At 38.7% G+C, this 14,065-nt stretch overlaps 1 protein-coding gene across 1 annotated transcript in view; it reads right to left on the bottom strand.

Moving 5' to 3' along the window:
• The window catches only part of LOC124167561 (dual specificity tyrosine-phosphorylation-regulated kinase 4-like), a 227,703-nt gene that overhangs the window by 122,090 nt on the left and 91,548 nt on the right, over positions 1 to 14,065 (bottom strand). The gene's annotated exons all lie outside the window — the stretch shown is intronic.

Here is a 14,065-nt window from a genome sequence, read left to right as displayed (position 1 = left end):
ATGAAGATAAATACGACTGACACAAGATCAAAACTATACTATGGCAGGTATAGCATTACTTAATGACATTACGGCTCTTAAAAATTTTGTGCTGAACAACGATGATAATGCTCAGACAAAAATGTGGTGTTTTGGCATAAAATGACCACTGATACAGATGAACAAAGTATGTTAAGCAAAGGGTCCAGAATAATTATGCTAAGCATCAAAACCTTGATCTTACGTATTTACATTTACCCATGGACTGAAAAACTATCACCCATTCTTTCTGTAAAATAAAATGACGAATAAACATAAATCAACCAGGCATAATGCATAATTTACGTTGTTTAAATAGGTAAAATGCAGTGTAAAACAAGCATGAGCAAATGCCGATTTTTGTGCATTTTATAATTGGAAAAAACTAGCATTGTCAATTCTTTTCGGCATGACAAAAGTAAATATGTGGCATAAAATTCACAGCAATAAAAACTTGCAGAGGTATGATAGTGAAATATGGTCAAAGCATGAATCCATTAATGAGTGATTAAAAATAGTAAGCAGAAGCGTATGGAATAGAAAAACTTGACAATGATTGAAAACCAAAAATCACAATAATACACAATAGCAGAATTGAGAGGAGCCCAGCATATTGCGAAAAAATAATGAAATATGAATAAAAAAGGCTTATTCAAGCTTTACCAGCCTTAAGATAATGTATACTTAAAATTAAAGATCTTAAAGAGTTGTTTTGTTAAAGCATGATGAAAAATTATGATTTGCGGTGCGAAATTCTAGTGATGTAAATATAACAAAATTAAATAGCACTTATGTGCTAACATTTGAGTATAAAACACTCAAATCAACCAACTTGACTAGCTTGAAGAGATGGCAAGAAAACAAAATTTCAAGTTATTTTACTTTTTAAGATTATTTTTCCATCTTTACTCATTGGTGAAATAAAAATTGAAAATAAACTGACACAATAAATAAAACATTAAGTACCATGAAAGGCATCGTGTGGGCACATAAAAATGTAGAAGGTTGCATGAAAGAAAGGCATATAAACGTATCAAAGCATTTAAACACGTTCCAGAAAAATAATCATAGTCAGCTGAATTGAAATAAGGTAGAGATAGGAGGCAATAGGGTACAAAAATTTTCACATGCGTAACATAGTGCAAACCCAGCGTAGCAAAGCATCTTAAGGCAAAATGATTAGTTGGATGTCAAGCAGTGCTTAGGTGATCGTACTCAACAATCGATAGTGAACGGAAAGAATGAAAAGTAAACAGTTGTAAGCAATAAAAGGTGAAACTAAAGCTGAAAATATAAACGAGTGGTGGTAAAGTGAAATAAAAACTCCTGTATCAAAATAAAAAGGAGCGATCCATGGATTTTACACAGCTGAGAGTAAAGAAATAGGCAGAAGGAAAAACGTTTGAGGACTTGGGGGAATCATTAAGAAGATAATATGGGTTGTCAGGAGTAAAGTTGATCAAGAGGAGTTCACTCGCGGGATATGAGAAAGTAATTTGTGCCTCGAAACTGAGACCTCACTACAAATTTCCATAGTAAAGCAGGACTGAAGTAGCAATGTTGGCTAGCTTCTTCGATTCTCAGTTCACACAGTCTTAGACTTCGGCGCGTTTCGAAATCGAAGTCAATAACATTCCTAAGTCATAGGTAAGTACAATCAATTTTGCTATAGACGTCTCTGCATTTAAACCTATTTTAATACATCAGGTACTGGGGCACCTCGTAGCTATGGCTAATAAATTTTTTAACGTAATCATTAAGGATGTAAATAGGAACTTAATACATGCCAATCGACTTAGATGAAATAGATCATACACAGTAGCAAAGGATATCTGCAGAAAATCTCTCGAACATTATCCAATAAACATAAAATCTCAGGATACACTGGTGGTATTTCGAGCCGCTCCAATGACTGCATGAAATTATACCATCTCAAACCTTTCAAACTTATCCAAACCCTGGGAAGTCATTTTGCTAATCACGGTGAAGGCTTTTCCTTCACAAAATACCGCTCCTTCTGAAGACGAGTAAAAAAATCCTTAACTCCTACACCCAGCCTCTAAAGATTAACCCAGCTTAGGGGGAAGACTTCGAGTCCGTTGCATAGCAACGGGTGAAACAGAATCTTATCTGGAGTCATATAGCAGACTCAATTCCAGTAATGTAGTTAATTTTCTGATTTACTTGATAAGGCAATTTAATTTCATTAATAACACTGATTATATATATTCATCGGTTGTTAATAAATTTAAGGAAACACATCTTTACTGTGCAATAAATCACTCAATTGTTTAATCAGTTGCTAACTTTAGATTTCTTTGAATCGATTACCTCGGAGTTGAAAGCTCAGAATCAGAGCGGATCCGGAATCGAAAAAATGTGGATGCGAAGTATGTCTGGAATCCAAAATACGCTCCAGAGTAGAAAAAAAAGATGCCGTAAGTCACACGAGACTATCGCAACGTTCAGGTTCATTCCTAATAGCTCCTCATTAAAAGTTTTTCACTGTTATTCATGCCTCATCAAGGAAAGCTTCCAAGTCAGAATTGTGTCTCATGGCAACAGCATTCATCATATATGACTCAAGATTAGAATCACTTCGTTCCGCCACCTCTCTCTTGTTTACACATCACCAGAAGAGACGACTCAACCTCAGAATATCGCAATTATGGTCCGCATTGACGCACAAGCGGGCCAGGTGTTGATATCGTTGGAAGGTTATTCACAATGGACTCTAGTGGAGGTATTCAGCGTCACTGAGATTTAAAATAACGCGGCATATATACTTCAAGGTTTTTAAACAAATAAATACCTGGATATTTATTACTTACCTACCCTTTATTACTAATGACAGTTACATATCTACTAGTAAATGTTATGTATTAAAGCATAAAATGTGGCGGCGAGAGGTAAGGATACGTTTTTACATGGCTATCAATGTATTATTTTTTATCATTGCATTAAAAAAATATAATCCTATAGCGATATCTTTGCAAGTGAGTAAAAATATTTTAGTAGAATAATAAGTTCGTACTTATGTTCATTGCGTCTAGACAAAAACGTCATGCTAAAAATAAAAGATGACGTCTCAACACGCTACTTAGCAAGGTACTCGCAATACAATGATGAATAGTTCGATGTATGTCGATAAAATATATGTATTGCCGATGTAGCTGGCTTTTCAGCCTCATTTTCCTTAGTAGCACCGAATAATATCATGGGCTAGAACATTTTTATGGAAAAAACACAACTAATTACCACATATAATTATTTACTTGCCAAGCTACATGAGGAAAAATGCCGGTCTTGGTGAAGGCGGGGTAAAGTCCACGCTTCCCGAATAGCAGGTCGCGGGTTCGAGTACCACCTGGTTATTCGTGCACGTATAATTGTTATATTGCTGATTAAAACCTCAATAAATAAAAGCTCAATATGATCAGTTTTCAGTGGCATGGGAAATAAAAAAATAGGTAAAAGTCTCCTGAGGAGGACCATGAGAGAAGTACTGCGGGAAGACTAAGGAGAACACAAGGAAGAGTAACCTCAGGGAAAAGAATAAACTAGTTTGCGATAGGAAGAAGGATTACAATATACTAATCTTAAGAATGCCAGCACTCCGAATAAATGTTATCGGGAATCGGGTTGGAGTTGTGGCTAGACTACTGGCTTCCCACTCCGTGGGCTCGGGTTAAAATCCCGTCAGTGGCACAGAATTTTCAGTACCTGCTTGATGTGCGGATTACATCTCATGCGCAATACTCCGTCCGTCGGATGGGACGTTAAATCGTGGAACCCTTGGCGCCTTTCGTCAAGAGTAAGGTAATGCCGTGGCCGTATTTCCCTCCACCCTTCCCTCCGTACCATTCCCTCATGACGCAAATGACCTCAACCGTCGGTCGCTTCCTCAAAATGCCATACCATACGGAATGTCTGAGGACGATGGGCACGTAGCAACTATTTAATAAGGCACCTCTTGGACAAAATAATCGTTAGGGCGACTTTCCCTTAGTAACTTGGACTCATTGGCACGCAGATTTCTCGGTCACGGAACCTCCGAGTTTTGATACCTATTATTAAATGCATAGAAAAGAGATAGGGAAAATCTGTCTTTTTTGGGATGATGTTAAAAACATATCTAATCTCCCAGCCAAATATCTTCCATAAAGATCTCACCTACAGTTAAAAAATGTCTTCCTGGACTTATTTTTCCTTATTTTCTTCCTTTAGAATGAAGGCAAAAATACACAAAATTTGCATGCATGCACAACCAAGTTAAATATCTTCTTCTACAATATCTCCCCTAGGTATGTATTTCTAGTTTTTAAACGTGAATGAACCATGAATGTAATCAATTCCCAGTATTGACTCACGTAATCGTGACGGAACCTCTCTGAGCCACTCCCGCGTCACATTCACTCGCGAATAAAAGGCAGACCGAATCAGACAAAAACCGCAACCTTTTATCTTTCCTCCAGGAGGACCCTCGATCCAGTGAATCAACGCGACAGTGAGGCCACGTCACTTGGAAAAGTTCCGTCTCGCCACTTGCAGCGGGTAAACAAAGGAACGGATCTCCGTTCTCAACTTCGAGTAGTACGTTTTCCGCTTCAGTAAGCCTCCATTGTCGATGGTGATTTTTTTCCGTCTGCAATTCCACGCGGAGAGTGATAATTGGCTGAGGAGGCGAGATGGACAGCTGCTCCGTACGAGAGGAAGCAACACAATCGCTTCTTGGTGTGGGAAGATATGAGAAGCAAGATCACAAGGAGCCGATCGGCGTAAAAATGGAATTTTACCACCTTTCCAAGCTGGAGATTCGTCCTTTGTACACTAGGAGAAATCACCGCGAATATGCCCTCGGGAGTAGTTTCGTAGACAGATCCAGATATTAAGGGGATAAAACAAATAACTTAAGTACACAGATTCAAACCTCAATAACCGATGAATTTTGGAGTGCATTTCGATTTTTATAATACCAAAGATAGTTTCTCAAAATTTAAACACGGCCTTTCAACTTATCAGGCCTATAATTCATTAATTCCAGCTCAAAAACAATTTTTTTTATTAAAACTCGTTCGCTGAATAATTTAATTGTTCATATCCAATGAAATTCTAGGTGAGATGCGTAGGAGACAGGAGGAATGGATGGAGCGAGTACTGAGCGGGGAGGGTATGCTGAATAAGGTGTTAGAGGGTAGAATGTTGGGTGAACGAGGGAGAGAAAGGAAGAAGGTTTTATTAGATAGAATGAAAGGGAATAGGCGTTATTGTGAATTGAAGAGGGAAGTATATGAAGGAGGGGAGGCTGCCCAAACGCTTCTCATTTACTTCACGTAAACCTACGTTAATCGGTAGAATATTTTAATAATAATCCTATGAAATTACATTTTTATTAAATATATTTCACGCGAGTAAAACGTGTTACTGCAAATTTGAAGCATATCCGTCAAAAAAGCCTAGCATGGAAACCAACCTTAATCGGTAGAAGGCTTTAATGATAATCTAATGAAATTATATTTTTATGAAATTGATTTCGCAAGAGTACAACGCGTTAGAGCAAATTTGAAGCGCATCAGGCAAAAATGCCTTATGCGGAAACCTACCTTATTATTAGAATACTTTAATAATAATCCAATCAAATCGTATTGATTTCACACGATTAAAACGTGTTATAGAAAATTCGAACCGTGAGCGCAACAGGCAAAAAACCGCTCACTTCGCTTCGTCTGTATTTCCCAGCATCCTCCTCATTGCCATCTCGCCTTGCACTGCAACCCCCGCCTTTTGCTCAACCCCTTTCCCTCCCCAAACTTCCACCCCAACCTCACCGCCTCCCTCCCACCACGCTCCCTCTACCTCTTACCGGAGCCGATCCGACAATTTTATGCCCCTTCGACGACTTGGAGACGTTGTTGCCAAACCTCCTCCTTTTAACCCAACCGAGTGAGTGTGTTCTCTCTCTCTCTCTCCCGGCCGACTAGAAGGGCAGCAGCCATCGAACCTGATTCGCCAGACGGGAGGGAGGGTGCTTTGACGCAAATATCGCGACGTTCAAGGCTCCGCTGCTTGGATACAAATCCACCCTTTCCATCTTACCACCACCACCCTCCCCAACACACACAGACGAACCACCACTCGAAAAGCACTCACTCTCCGTGCGAAATTTTCCACTTGAGAACCAACCCCTGCGGACCAAACGACTCGCGAGACATCCTGGGAAAAATACGCACCTTAAGACTTCACTCGTAACATGTGTGAACCCGCGTATAATGATTTATTCTCTGGTATTTTACCTATCGATGACTTATTTCGTCACTTGGGTCTAGGACATCCATGGGCGTACCCAGGTAGGAGCAGGAGGGGGTTGCTGCCCCCCCCCCTTTAGCATAAATGGTTAAAGCCTTAAAGGAAAATAAGGACTGGATTGAAACGAGTTTTCAACAAATTTTCTTACAAATCCACGAAAAATGACACTAGTGTAAGACATGCAACTAAAATAAAAACATATTTTTTTAATCCAATAAATTAAAACACTAATAAAGCGCTATTATAATTTTCTTAAAATGTTGGTTAATTCACCTTTTCCATGCTATAATGTTATACTTTGAACGACTTTCTTATCGCCCTCCCTAGTTTTGATGTTGGGTATGCCTTAGAGGACATCTATAAACATTATCAACAGAATGGAAAATCACCACCGAATCCGCGTAGATATATATTATTTCTCTTATACTTTACCAATTCACGACTCCTTTAGACTTTAAGACATATCGGCCTCTTAAAGAATTATACGATGAAAAATCTCAACCAAATATGGGGAATTCGAACCCGCGACCTGTATTAATTATTAATTAATCCTCTTATTATCCTCTTAAAAGGAAATTTTTTGACTGACACAGAGCAATAGAAAAATCCACATCTCAACTTCCCGTTCAGCTTCACTGAACACAACTGACCCACTGCAACGTTTATGAACTTTCATCCTCAGACGAATAACTATTTATTAAATTCAGTTCTTTGCGCTTTGAAAAAGGTCATTCTCTTCATTTTAAAATATTTCGGTAGTAGTGAAAACAAGCAACCTTAATTGGAGCTCAATAAATTTTCATTTCGGTCACTCATACGCAAAGTAATAACATTCTCTCATTTATTTGATTTTCCAGAGAAAATAAATATATCAAAGAAATTTTCACCATCTCAAAAAAAATATCTGGGAAAAATTTATTCCGAGGAATAAATCTCTCAAGCAGCAAGGCCGTAGCCTGATCAAAACTTTATGGAAGGGCTTTTCTGAGATGAGGTAAATATCGGGGTATTTCACCTGGAAACACAACACTTTAAACGGCATCTCTCGGGAAATTCCAGGGGATATCAAACGCAATACTCACAACGGCCTTTATCAGCAGTCTTTTCATTCGCAACGGCTTTTAAATGAAGCGTGTTGCTTTCCTTCTGCGAGTAGAGGGCCAAAACCGAATGCTGGACTGCATAGAGGAGACCCAATTCCATCCCATAGTAGGCTGATTTCCGCGGCAACTTCGGTCGCATTTTAATCGGTTTTCAAAAATATCCACGGCGAGGTGATGAGTCCAATATGATCCACTTCTTTCAAATATTTTGAATTTTAATGTTTGTAACTGCGAGGAATAGCATCAAAAGGTTATGAATTTGATAGATCTCATCATCATGTATACAAATTTCAGTTGACATTCCATAATTAAATCTTATTTATACTGAAAACCGGATCACTTTGCCCGTCATCGACGCGAGTGGAGACTTTTGTAAACCCAGTTAAGTGCGTGGTGGGTGACAACACGTTTAGAGGCCGACTTGAGGATCTTCTCTTGTAGTATTCGTGGCTGGAAGCTTTTAGAGCCGAGAGGACTCATGAAATTACAGGGGATGAATTGGCATGAGTCGCAAGTTCAAGGTAACACACCAACTCTTTACGCTGATGAAGAATAGGACGTGCACTCCGTCTGGGAGACTTCAACGCCCGATGGTCTGATCGACGCGACCATTAACGCATGCGCAGCAAGTTCATTTACCTTCGCCGAAATATGTTTTCGGTGCCTTGAGAAGAGAGTACCAAAACGAAGAAGCAGTAGAGTAGGGATAATAAGTCAAGACGTCTTGAGGAGAAGAGGAAAAAAACCGCTACGCAGAGCGTTCACAGGGGTATTGGGTGGGTATTCACCTTGAGAGATTTGAACGCCCGAGAAGGACTGTTCGACATGACCATAAGCGCATGCGCAGAGATAAGGTTCATTTACCTCCGCCTAAGATACGTTTCCTTGTCGGACCTCGGAATTAAATAAATTTAAGCGTTTCCAGTGTGGTCTTTCCCGTCGCCTATCCTCCTCTGCCCGTAAGTAATCAAAATCAGTCGAAACTTCAAGCAAATGCCACCAGGATAAGACTTTATAAGACTATCGAAAATATAAAAGCTTTATTATTAAAAAGGTAGTTTTTAATAATACTGGTTGCTTTAAATGAGGTGTGGTGGAACCGTCCCATCATGGATAAAAATACTTCGCAGTCTCCATTTGTCCTAGTGGAGACTGCGAGGTGGAACCGAAGTGGACTCCCAAGTGGAAGCAGATTTGCATTAACATCATCAAGGTGAGTGATTTTGCAAAGGATCGCCTCATCATCGGAGTGATTCAACGACGTTAACGAATTTCAACACTGATAACTCAACGCAAATAGTACCACGTTATATCAGGTGAGAGTAGAGCTCACAGCGAACAAGTCAAAGCTGTAAGGTTAACACACATTGAGTGCAAGGGGGATTGTTCTTTTCCTGTGCCATATCGAACTCTCGAAAACTTTATCAGGAGGTTCAAAGGCTTTTCCTAGGTTTTGTACCCAGAATCCTATAAAAGGCTCTATCAAGTAGGAGACGACCTAAATTTTAAAATATTGGCCATGTTTGGAGAAAATTTAAAAAAATTGATGGCGCCCTCAAGATAATCTCCGAGGAATTAGATCTAGCAGCCTCGCGTGACTATTCCAGAAGGCATATCCACGCCATACTACTTTGTAACAGCCGAAGGAGGAAACCAGTATCATCATATATTTAGCTGATATTCATCCGAAATCTCATAAGGTTTAATAGTCTCGCGTAAATGGGAGCGCAAATCTGTAATTGTTTTTCCATAAGAGCAGACAATCAGGATGAAGACAAAGAGGCCAGGGTAATGTAATTAAATAAATTAGAAGAAAGAAGGGTAAGGCGAGAAGATGGGATAATATGATGGGAGAAATGATAGCATTACATGAATTTTGATCAATTGTTGTCGTAAAGGGTAGATTCAAGTATTTTGCTGACGTACTCCGGATGATCTCTGAGGAACTTTCCTAGGTACAGCAAGCTTTATTCGGGATTTAAAACCTGGACCCTTCGCCTATTAACCAAACTCTTAACTCCGTATGTTGCTACGGTCCTAGGATTCCAACCATTGGAAAAAATGGGCCCAATAGAGGAAAAAGAGGCCAAGGTATTATATTGAATTGAATAAAATTCCTAGCCTACTACCAGAAAATAAAAATTAGCTTACAATTATTTGCAAAACCTATCCTAAGTGTATTGATTAAAAAAAATCAAATAAATATAGGTATTCACATTTGGTGTTCCGTGGCTTTACCAGGGTAGCATTCCCACTGGAATTGCATTAAAATGTTGGTCTGCTATTTGGAGGAAATAAAATAATTATGTTTTCCTCCGGATAATCTGTGAGAAATTGTCCTAGGTCTAGCAGCCTCGCGTATTCGTGGAGGCATATCCACGTTATACCACTTTGGTACAGCCAGGAGAGCAAACCAGTTTAAAGAAAGAGAGAGGAGGGTAAGGAGGGCTAGGAGATGGGATGATACCGATGCGCAGATAAGCCGGGTAAATGTATGTGCTCGGCATCCATCTAATCTGGGGAGTGCATCGGAATGCATGTTACCGGGAGCGGTGCTAACGGGAGCGTGGCCATCCTCCCGCCAGAACAACTCTCACGCGCCGACGGCGAGAGAGTTGGGAGCAGAAACCATGGCAAACTCACTCACGTTTGCATCCTAGCGAGGCGGCGCCAGCTATACAGCACCGATTTCACCCTGAACTCTTTGCTTTCATAGAATGTCTCGTTATCTCACTTCCCAAAATACGATGATGGCGGAGATTTTTTTAGATATAGCCTAGCAAAAGGTACTGATACCCTAAATGCGTGAATTTCATGCGCCAGCGACTCTGAAGATAATGAGCTATACCAACCCGCGGCCTCCGGACCGCATGCGGCCCGCCGGCTAATTTCTTACGGCCCCAAGAAGCGAAAGCATTGCATCGTGGACCTAATATCGACACATCTGTCAAAAATACTCTATGTATAAAAATCATATTGATTGATTGTACTTTTTAACCAATAAAGACAATTTCATTTTGGAATTATGCGTTGTTTTTTTTATTTTATTGACGTGGTGGTAAAGTGACGTGGAGCATTGTGCCCTCCGCACGCCCAGGAAATCGATTTTTGGCCCTTGCATTAAAAAAAGGTTGAGGACCCCTGTACTATGAATTCACCAATTCAAATTAACCTTCTGGTTAAAACACTAGTAGAGTTAGGATTTTAATATTATTCCTACCAATCTGTTAGACGACTTTATGAGGTGTGTACAGTCTAAAATATGGCATTGAAGATAGTTGGGCTATCACTCGAACTACCGAAGGCTATCGGCGACTTTTTTAATAGATTTTGTTTGTATTCTACTGCAGCATTGATTTGAAATCAACTCATTTAGTGTCCAAGTTGATTAGTCTACGTTCGACATTCAATGCAATTTTTATACCGTTAAACATTGTTTTGTAATAGACTTATTCAGGAGTCATTAGTTTCTTTTTGTATTGTTTTAGTAAAAATTAAATATATGATATTAATTCTTGCGCATCAGCAAGCATTAAAATCAGAATCTGAAATTGTCCGATTTAAAAGATATTTCGTTGAAATCAGATCACCTTGAAAGCACATTTTAAAGGGAAGGACATTTTCATGAAAATGGCTTCAACTTCGTTTCACACAGGTACCGCCTTTAAACAGGATAGAGGACTACTGAGTTATTCATTCTTCAATTACGCTGCAGGGACACAATACGGATGCAAACGAACGTCGCTGGAATGAAGCTTCCCCTTTTTGCGAGGCCAAGCCGACCCAATTAAATCCTATTATCATACTCCCGTTTTTCCCTTTCGTTCCTCTGGCAAGATGTGCACGAGACCAAAAAGGCGACGTTCACTTTTTTTACCCAGAAATCCCCGCGTCCCCTACAGTCGTCTTCAAAATTCTCAAGCAGCCCCTCCCCGTTTCCAGAAATGAACCGACTCAGTGCGAAAATCAAGTTTCCAGGTCTTTAAAATTGTTCTCAGGAGAAGAGAATTTTTTTACTTGCTTAAAAGGTGGTCGTAATTCTTTGCCCAAACTGGAAAAATTTGTCCAAACGGAATGAGCAATTTCTCCTGCTCGAATTCTGCGTGTTGGGCCACCATCGTTGATCGAGTTCTGAGGGTTTCCGATCGGCTTCTCCTCTGGTTTGACGTTCCACAGCGTAGAAGACGGAAATATGAAAACATGTGCGCCGCAACGGACATAGTTCGTACTGACAAAAAAACTGTTGAGCAAAAAGGTGATTAATCCCACGCTTCATTTGCGCGGGTACTGGTGAAGCTAAGGCTTCAGGGCCTCAGGAAATCTTCGTCAATAAAACACATGAAGTATTACCGTGCTAGATACTCCAATATAACCTCGAACTGGTTCGTTTTTTTTTATTCATATCTAAATCGAGATAATCAGAGGACATAAAACTCATATCATAGGCTTCATTTAGCTTAAATACGAGAAAATCTACGTTCCCATTCCCCACAAACACGATGGCATTGAGTGAGATTAAGATGATATTTGGCTCGGTTGTGAGTAACCGACGGATATCTTTAATAACTTCCGTAATTCCAATTGGAAATAAGGAACTTTATAAATATTATATAACAAGATCATTGGGTAAATCATCAACGTCCGATAAGGATATTATGGGGGAGCTTAGAACCATCAGAAAATGTTACCAACGAGCATGATCACGATGAAAAAGTTCCAAAAATATTGACCAGATCTAATCAATGCGGAGACAGAGGCCATGAAATCAGAGATACTATTTTAAAATTATAATTAAAATGAGTGTTGTTTTTCTTGATGTTTTAGTTGAAATATTAAATAGCTCACTTTTCAGGACGAACCCATTTAAACAAGAGGAAGACCAAATACAGACAGCTCACTTTTCTCTTGAAGCATTTCAAAGAATATAGTGAAAGGCCATTGGGCGAGCATAATATCTTTCGAGAATATTATTAATGCGACGTTTAAAATATGGAATGAAGGATTCCAAGTTTTCTTAAATTTTATGTTCAAGAGTGGAGAGTTTTCAGAATCTTTAAAATTACAAAATGAAACAACCAAAAACCACTAAGTAGCATTTGTTTTGTGCTGCTGCTCATGATCACTGAAGTTGTCAATCTACAGTAATCAACAGCAACAACTACCATAAGTATGAAATAATAGATGAAAGAATTTAAGCTCACTCTTACACCATTAGAGCGATAAGAGTATAAAGTAAATGATATCATTGAATTTTAAGGTCTTCCTGTTAAATTCATAAACTAATCCTTATCATTCTCAAACGATATATGATAGAAAATATTGGGATTTCCACATCATATTTATCGAGATATTTTTAGGGAATTATACTCACATAGATATGTTTCCAGAAGCAAACTTATTATTATCTCCTATATTGATGTCCTTTTGAAGAGTGAGTGATAATAAGTACGCTATAATATTATGTTTCATGATAGGAATAAGAATGACCTACCCTCTACAAGCAATTTATTAAAAGTAAGGAGTAGGCACCAAAAAACATTCTGAATTTTGACCAAATTAAAGTTTTTACAGAAGTAACGGAACCTAAAATAGAGATAAAATTGACTCTTCTACTAGTCAAATTTAACAAAAATAATTCGCTGAATAATTTGAATGATAAATATTCTAACCTTGATTATTATGATGCCACCTGAAGAAACATTTAAAAACAATATTCACGAAAATCAAGCATTTGCTTGAATGGCGTAGTCACGACGGAAAAATACTTATTTATTAATGAACCTTCTGCTATGAAAGCAGATATGTTTAGTGACGTTACCTATTCGTTTTCAGTGCTTACATGAATGCTCAGCGGTTGGCCTTTTATGTTGCGAAACCCTAAAATACCTCACTCTCCGAGGTCTTAAACGTCCTCAGCTGCAGTGGCAGGTATGGTCTGTTCCAGGTAATTAGCCAGATATTCTTGCAACAATTCTAGGAACGCTCTTGGTAGAGAGGAATAACCCCTGCCACTTATAGACTGAAGTCAGCGACTTTGCATCCGAGCGGTGTAGAGCTAAATACAGCTTACTGACTGTGCGAGGATATTGAAACGTAACTGTAAAGGGTCTGTACATTGTGTATATTATGCTTAACTTCATTTGTGTTGGACATTCTATAATCATGACAGTTTTGAATTAATTTTTACGCACAAAATTCCTTTTAACATTTTCTTTGCGTAATGAGTATTTTTGGGCTTTTTTTTCATTTCCACATTTAAGGATTACGAAGTTAGCCTAATTGCAGGCTTATTGCCTACAGGCTACCTATCGGCAAAGCTTAGAATGTTTGGAAAAGATAGAAACAAGTAAAGACTTTGAGCAGCCACAGATTCTCGAAAAAATATGCTTAAATCATGATGTTAAAGTAAATGTGGAAGGGATAGTGATTGCTTGGCAATACTCAATGGAAAAAGCTAAGGAAAAACCAAATAATATAAGGAAAACTATTATGCAATACGGAAAGGAGGTATTAGAAGTCGGGAGAACTATTTAAAAAAATCACTATATGCTTCACTTTTTCGAAACCTCGTCATTAGCAACATTAGTCATTATATTATTTGCGCACAACTAGTTATATAGTAGTTTCAAAAACACACC

This window comes from Ischnura elegans, chromosome 11, assembly GCF_921293095.1.
Source record: "Ischnura elegans chromosome 11, ioIscEleg1.1, whole genome shotgun sequence".
NCBI classification, from domain to species: Eukaryota; Metazoa; Arthropoda; class Insecta; order Odonata; family Coenagrionidae; genus Ischnura; species Ischnura elegans.
This window is presented reverse-complemented; position numbering and strand designations above follow the sequence as displayed.